This window comes from Corvus brachyrhynchos, unplaced genomic scaffold (assembly GCF_000691975.1).
Source record: "Corvus brachyrhynchos isolate BGI_N302 unplaced genomic scaffold, ASM69197v1 scaffold87, whole genome shotgun sequence".
Taxonomy (NCBI): Eukaryota; Metazoa; Chordata; class Aves; order Passeriformes; family Corvidae; genus Corvus; species Corvus brachyrhynchos.
Genome location: NW_008239767.1, coordinates 3,641,119 through 3,649,204, shown reverse-complemented (window position 1 = coordinate 3,649,204; position 8,086 = coordinate 3,641,119). Strand labels below are relative to the sequence as shown.

At 44.6% G+C, this 8,086-nt stretch overlaps 1 long non-coding RNA gene across 1 annotated transcript in view; it reads left to right on the top strand.

Moving 5' to 3' along the window:
• Nucleotides 1-39: 39 nt before the first annotated feature.
• LOC108448800 overlaps nucleotides 40-8,086 on the top strand; it is a 12,714-nt gene continuing 4,667 nt past the window's right edge. The window contains exons 1-3 of the long non-coding RNA XR_001864827.1: nucleotides 40-246; nucleotides 340-708; nucleotides 1,497-1,801. This is a non-coding gene — a long non-coding RNA (uncharacterized LOC108448800). The remainder of the gene's footprint in view (nucleotides 247-339; nucleotides 709-1,496; nucleotides 1,802-8,086) is intronic.

Below are 8,086 nucleotides of genomic sequence, written 5' to 3'. Positions count from 1 at the left end.
TCCGTGCGGGGCGGGGTGCGCGTGCGGAGCGGGGTGCGTGTGCGGGGGTCCCGCACTGCCCCGGGGCTGCGGTGACGCCGCGTTTGGAGCGGCCCATGTGCAGCACGGCAGCCCTCGGCGGCAGCTGTCGGGGAAAGATCCCAGGGCGGGCGCTCGTGCAAGAGCAGCAATGAGAATGCAGGTCTTTGGAAGGCCCTTGGACATGTTGGAGCAAAATGAAGGCACCAGCACGTATTTACAAAGTGTGTAAGTCCCGGCTCCGTTTGTTGCTCATCTGTTTCCACAGCGTTGGGGTGAGTGTCCAGAACCTTCCCCAGCGCTGCCTTTCTGTCAACGCAGGAGAATGCCGCAGATCTTCTCACCACCCTTGTGATTGTCCCTGGCAGCTGGGACAGCGGGCTCTCAGGCAGGCACAGCCACCCGCAGCAAGTGCAGCCACTCTCAGCTGTACCACCCGTGCTGGACTGGGTGCACACACAGTGGGACATGGAGGTGCTCAGGAAACATCTCTGTGAGATAAACTGAACACTCGTGAAGAATGTGTTCCACTGTTTGGGAGCCCCTGCCATCAGCCCCGGCCACCAGAGCCATTCACGATGGAAGAGGAGGATGTTAAGTGTCAGCACTTTTGCCTTGCCCACCAGTCCAGGTCATTCCTTTTCCCGGTGTCTTGCCAATGCTGCATCTCATGCCCAAGGCTCCTCCACAGTGAGTGTTCTTTCTCTGTTAGGGTGCCAAGAGAGATTTGTTTGGCATTATGGATTTTGGCTATGCTGTTGCTTTGATTTTATAATTCTTCTACAAGAGCCTGAAGCAAAGGTGGGGGACATTTCCCAGTCAGCCTCACCCAAGAAAATACCACAACAAGCCATCTTGTCAGTCCAGTAGCTGCACATGTGCCAAAAACTGTGTGATTAAATCATTGTGAAAGATGTCAAAAAAGGGAGATACAGACTGAGAATAGCAGGTTCTGGGCTTATGCCCACGTGCAGTTGTCCCATCTTGGTCCTTGTTCTGCCTTTATGGTGCCTTTGCAGCAGCCAGTTAATTGCATTGTAAGGCTCATAGATCGTGGAGTTATGGAGAAGCCAGAGTTTGATATAGCAAACCAGAGTGAGAACCTGGTGCTAAAGGGGGAAAGAAAGTCCAGGGGAGGCAGCTTCAGGATGAACCTCTGGAGCTGGCCTGGAGGCACATCAGCAAGTCCTGGCTTGGTCCCAGTTTGCACAGTGGAGGAGTGAGAACCATACACTGCTTTTTCCTCCTCTGTGCTGCTTCCCATGGCTTCTCAGCACGTGGCTCCAGTGCCGTGAGCTGCTTACACTTGAGACGTCTGGGTGAAAAATGAGCCCCAAAAGATCTTCCCTTCCTCCTGGCCTCTGAGTGGGGAATTGGTTTGTTTTGCATCCTTCCACTCTACAGGGTATAATAGGAGTCTTAATGGATCCCAAAATGCAGAGTGATGCACAGTTACGGGTTTTTTTCTGTGCCGACAGATTTCCTGGGAAGCCCCTCTGTCCCTTGGCTTCTGAGCCCCAGTATCCTCCCAGAGGAAGGAGCATTTTGCTTTCAGAGGAGAAGAGCCATCACAGCAGGCTCCACATCCCCTGATGCTTCTCCGGGTGAAGGAATTTGCTTGAGAGCCACATCTGTCCCTTGCCCTGAGCTAGCCAAGATACCGTCTCCTGAGGGCCAGCACCATTTCAACGGAGAAGCCCCCTCCTAATTCAGAAAAGGAGAGATGTCAGCCCATCCTTCTTCAGAAGCCCACAGACTTTCTTGGCCCCTGGAGTGGTGAAAGGTGGGGACATTCAGAGTGCTCCATAAGATGCTTCTGTTTTTTAGTGCCCCTGGAAGGGTTCAGATGTACAAGAGGCTGAGGGTCTCTGGGGAGGGTGGGATATTTTTATCTGTCACTTGACTGATGTTTGCTGTCATGTAGAGAGAGTTTGTTATTCTTTGCTGTGTGGCTTATATTCTTTTAGGAACAGCAAAAGTTTGGAGTCTGGGATAGGTGCTTTTCCTCCATTCACATAGGAATAGCAGTAATAATAACAATAATAATAGTAGATTAGTAACTTTAGAGAAATACTCAGTATTTCACCAGAATGCCCCATCTTCTTCAGAGTAGCTGCTTCATTTTAAGAAGACAATCTTGTGTCAGCCTTTATGAAAAAGAAAAAACTAGATTATGCAACCGGCATTATAGACCAGCAGCTTGTCTATTGTGAACTTGTGTAGCCCTTGAAAACAGTAGTTTCTGGCCCAAAATGAGCACATAAATTAGGCATATGCTTAACTTTAAGCATGAGAATAGTCATATTGAAATCAGGGGGAGTGTTCACATGTTTACAGTTAAATTTCAATCCAAATGCTTTGCTGAATTTCATCCTACTGGGAACTGAGAATGCTAATACAGTTTTCAGTGTCTGACCCTGTGGAATATTAAATACAGCTGAGCTCTCTAATTCCCACTGAAGTTAATGGGATTGAGGGTACTTGGCATTCCTCGGGTGTGTGCAGCCCAGCACAGAATCAAAGCCCAACTGCAGCCACTAAGCTTGAGCTTCCTGACATCAAAGAATGATGCTCCTTGATTGCAGGTCAGATAGGACCGGCCAAATGTAGAGACCACTGTCTAAAAGAGGATGTTTCACCAGGAGCTTTTGGAATCCAGAGGACCCAAGGGTATACACGTAACAAGAATACAGCATATGACTGTAAGAAACTAAAAGAAGTTGTGGGGGTGACCTTGGGGGGTCTCAGCAACCTGTTTTTTTTGCCACGTTCATGAATTACGATCAGAATGGGATACTGCAGAGTCACTTAGAAGCACTGCTTCCTGACTTGCCTTGGTATTTGTTAGTTTGCCAATTCCTTGTAGCTGTTGAAGCAAAGTTTTGACATGGGATTTGGAAAAGGAGAGCAGACCTGGCTGAAAGGACTGTATTTTGTAGATTTTATTTTTATGTTTATGTTTTTATTGGCTTGCATGTCATATTATTTTTATATTTCTTATTGGAAATCACAATTCTGATGAGGAAAAGCTCCAAAAGTCTTCAAACCACAAACTCAACCGCATACTTAATGCTTTTAAAACAGTCTAAAGAACAATCCATCAATTTTTGGCAATCAAAAATGTTGTTGAACATTTTAAATATTGGTAAGAATTGAGTAAAAAATATATTCATGTTTTGTCACTTTTTTTTCTCCAACCATTTCAGAATACTGGCTGAAACTGTTGACAACCTTCTTGAAAGCAGTAATTTTCTGTTTTTCTTTAATTGCCACTAAATAACATAAAGGTTTTTCAGCCAGGAATAGAGGTTTGGATGGCTTTGCAGGTGGTTTGGGCTGGGGAATCACAAGGAGGTTGCCTGGCACAAGGAAGGCTGCAGTGGGTGACATGCGGGACAAGAGAGGCAGTTTAAGGGTTTGATGGGGAAGAGGGTTAGACAGTAAAGAAAGAAATTGAAGAACTCAGAGGCATCAGGTTGCTCAGATTAGAGCAGTACCAAAAATAATGATTCTGGCAGCTCTACTGGAGGCTATGAAATGTTTTTATCAGGATGATTTTACAGTTGAGGACACAGCTTCTCAGCAATGGATATTTTCTGTAGCAAAAAAAAAAGGCTTCATTTAAAGTTATCTTGATCGAATTGATTTTATTTTTTAAAATTAAAATGATGCAAACCATTTCATTTTAAAAAAGTTCAGACACAAGCATGGTGTATCACTTAGGCGAAGAGAATGGGATGTGGGGCATGTATCTCCCGTTGTGTAATCTGCAGTTAGCACACCAGGACACCAGGCTGCACGGTAGAGAAACAAGCATCCTTTTGGATCATCCTCTGAAAGCTGTAGGGCAGCTGTGAATCTCTGTTCTCTGTTCCTTTCTGGGTGAGGTCCCTCACTATATGTACTAGTTTGAAAACAAACCAGTGGGAGGCACCAACTCAGAATAACAATTTAATGGGGAAATTAAAGAAAAGGGGAAAAAAAACTAAAAGAAAACACTGGTTCAAACTGATAGAGTCAAGATATAACCTGAGTCCCTGTTAGGCAGGGTGGTGGTAGCAGTCTGGTAGAATGATGGCTGCAGTCCTCTGAAGCAGTGATCCTGTAGTAAAGGGGTCTGCTCTTCTTCAGAGGGTCTAGTAGTGGCTGTGTAGCTCCTGTCCTCCAGTGGAAAGGGTTGTCTCTGGTGTTCAGAGTCCCAGATTATATCCACGATGGGATGCTTGGTTCCTCCCTCTGGGTGGAGCATCTCACAATGGGGTAATGAGTCATGAGGCAAAGTGTTGATTAGGCTCATTAACAGAAGATGGTCCGGAGGGAGTTATCTCTGAGTCATGCGGCAGGACAATGATGGGCCATTAACAGAGAGATAGTCTGGGGTGAGGAGGCAAGGAAACACTGCCCCACCTGGTTTCAACAGCTCATGAGGATGGTGATAGAATACACTGCAACCCAGGACACTATACCATATATATTTCTCAATGTACACTACATGCTCTTCCCACTGTTCCATGCAGTAGAGGCAGTGAAGACCACGTGACTCTGAAGTGTATTTTCCTATGGATTTTGACACAGAGCAAGCAGAATTTGCAATGGAAGGGTAATGCAGCCTGACATTGATCCTGCTCTAAATAAAGCCTGCCAAGTAAATGAAAAAAGTTCAACATTTAGAATTTAGCAGCTAGAAATGCTGGAAAGTTTTGCCTAATTATGTGGAACTTCAAATATTAGTGTTTCTGAGGAGGTGCTTTTAAAATTTGAGCCATTCATCCTGTTATGGATTAAAACGAGCATTGGAATTTTCAGCTGGAAATTTTGCATTTCAGTCAAGTCTGACCTAAACTGATGGGAAAAGAAATTGCAGGTCCTGATAATGAAGATATGAGGTGATGAAAACTGGATGAAAATTTTAGTAGACTGCACGGGAAGTCTGAATGATTTAAAAATTGTAGAGGAAAGTACATCACAACTTAGGTAATATTCTTGTATTCTAGCCAAGAGAAAAAAGGGAAATGGCCAAAAAGTCTCACCACTCTTGAAATTACATAGCAAAATCATGTCAAAAACACTGGAGATTGAGAGCTGTCCTGGAGAAAAACCGATGCATGTTTTGTTCAGGCTGATACTGGAATCTGTAGGAGGCTCAGAGCAGGAGGCTGGGACGTGTGGTGGTGTGAAGGGAAGCTGGACTGAAAAAGGCATCTGAAGAAATCAGATCTGAAGTCATGGGAGCAGGATGAATGCCCCAGAGAGGTGGGAAAAAAAAGGAGAAATCTGACACTGTGACCCTTTCCTCCTTTCCCATAGATCCTTCTTTAATACAGATGGGCCTGACTTTCCTCCTGGGATTTCAGTAGAGCACAGAGCAGTGTGGCATGTAGGTCCTGTGGCACTTCAGAGAGATTTGCACCTCTTACTGCTGTAAATACCCCCAAATATCTCAAATTCAGTTCCAGGATTTCTGCTGAAGGCAGCTGACCATGTAGCCCAATTTGATTGTACTTCACAGATTTACTGGTCTCAATGGAAACCACAAACAGCTGATCCTGGACTTAATGCATGGATAGAGCAGCCTGGGGGTGCACAACGGCATTGCTGGAGTGGGATGTCTTTCCCTGTGCTTTCTCATTCCTTCTCTCATATGTCCTGGGAATGCTCTGCTCCTCCCAGACCCCAGGATGACCGAAATGCCACAAGACAAGAAAGGATATTTGCACTCGCCTGTGCACTGTTGCCCTCTGCTTCTCCAAACTGCAGAGGCCACCTTACAATAATACTTATATAGGGCTATATATTTTCTTAGCATTGTACAAATATTAACTAATTAATACCCAGGACTTCTGTCGCCCATTCTGCTAGACTCTACCAGCCTCAGGCAAGTCATTTAACCTCTGTTTGTCTTACCTCTCCCATCTGCTATGTACTGTTTTTAATTGTCCTCTGAGAAGCCAAGCAAGTTGAATGAGATCTCAGACATGTAAAAATAACTTGCAAAGGATGATGTGGAGTGGCCTGGATAAACTCCTTTTGTATCCTTTGAAAATCCAGGCTGTATTTTAGCATCACCACTATGGCTAGACTAGGCACTTGGCAGATCTCATTCCTATGTGACTTCACAGGGGAAAAAATGAAGTTTTGGACAAGTGTACTTCAAATCATTGAAGGGGAGAGGGTAGAAGAGACAGTATTTAGCATGAGAGCTAAATACTGCAGGAGGAGGTTGCTTAACCTATGCTAGTCTATAAAGGAGTGGATCCAGAGTTCTCCATGAGATGTTCTGGAGTTCTATATGAGTCATACTGTGTGCTTCTCCAGCAGCCCTCGCTCCCTGGAACAGACAATGAGAAATGCAGTAAGACTCTGGGGAGCATCCTGACAGAACCAGCCTCAGAGCAGACCAAAGTGCTTGGATTCTAAGTTGTGCACTTATCTTTGGCCCTAACCTAGCTCCATCTTGGACCCCATAGCCTGCCCTTCATGCTTAGGAGGAGCAAAGCTGGTGGAATGTGGGTGGTCAGTGTTGTGCTCACCTCTGTGCGAGTACAGGATCTGAATGGGAGTCTGAGGCTTTGCCACTGGTCATAGATGAGTGCGATCATGAGATCAGTCTTGCACTTTGGCCCTCCTGTTCCAGAGATGTATTTCCCTGGACCATATGCACCGTGACAAAATTGCACATGGTCTGTGATAGTCTAAATCAGGTTCTCCAGGCATAGATTGCTGGGAGGAGATGTGTAATCGTGAAATTTGGTCAACAGTGGTGAAGCTACTGGTGGAGACATGGCACTGACTTTGACAGGAACATCCCTAGCTTGTGGCAGAGCAATGTGATTCCGAAAGCTCTTCTGATGGGGCTGATGGACTCTGCAATATCAGACATAAGCCCCTCTTTCTCCCTTACCTTCTCTCTCCATGGAAGACACAGCGGATGGAAGCCCTTGTGATGGTAAATTGCTGTAGTAGCTCTGTGTGACTGGGGAGTTTTCCTCCAGTAAGGATGGATTCCCACCTGCCTGGCCCTCAAGATTGCTTTGCACTGCTGGTTGACTTTGCTCAGCATTCACAGACTGGGAGATCTAATCTGTGTCAGAGGAACCCATTAGAACGAAATGCTCCTGCCCATCTCAAGGCAGAAATATTACAAAATGTTCCTAGCAAGTTTCGTTTGCTTCACCTGACTTTCCACTTAAATGGAGCTTGCTTATCACCACACTCTTAAAGAAGAGAGCTCAGGAGTCCTTTGTGCAGGCAGTGTCGCTTTCCAAAAGCTCAGCTTTTCCAATGCTGTTAGTAAAAGGTAGGAATATAAAACTTTGCAGTAAAATCCGTTTCTGACTGAATAAAATATTTTTCACTGATTTAAATGGCCTTAGGAGGTTTTACAAGTTGTGTTTTTGAACGGAGGGATGAACATGTAGAACCTTGACCCAGTAAAATGAAAGTACCTTGTGTAGAAGGTTGCAGGCTGTATTTAGGACATTCAGGGGCAAGCTTATACACAAACATTCACAAAGATGGTTTTACTTTTCAATGAAGATGAAAAACTGGCCCTTTTAATGTAGAGTCTCTAAAATGGGTCACTGCAAGTGCATGTGTAGCATTGCAGGCTGTTCCTGGGCATAATCAATATGCACGTGAGAAAAGTTCTGAAATTGTAGCTTTCACAATGTGGTGAATTCTTGAAAGTATGGGAAATCTGTGTTTAAATCAAGGCTGAGTTAGACTGTGTTTACAGCTGTTAATATGAACAAGGAAACCTAGCTACAGAGCTCACAGCATGACTGCAACATCATGTTTTTGTTACACTGACTGAAAACTATGCATAATAATCAGCAGATTATTTGGTATTTAAATTCAAGTATGGATTCAGTTATAAACCTCTGAAGATGGATATTGAATTAAGGCTCCTTAACTCTGTCATCTTTTTGCAAATACCTTATAGATAATTGTTGCTTATTTTTGCTTACAGCAAATCTGACGTTAAAGTGGATACAATTAAGCAGTAAAACACTGTAATCAAGAATCAAACCAAAAGTTAGCTCAGCTCTGTGAATGTGCTAAGCAGGGA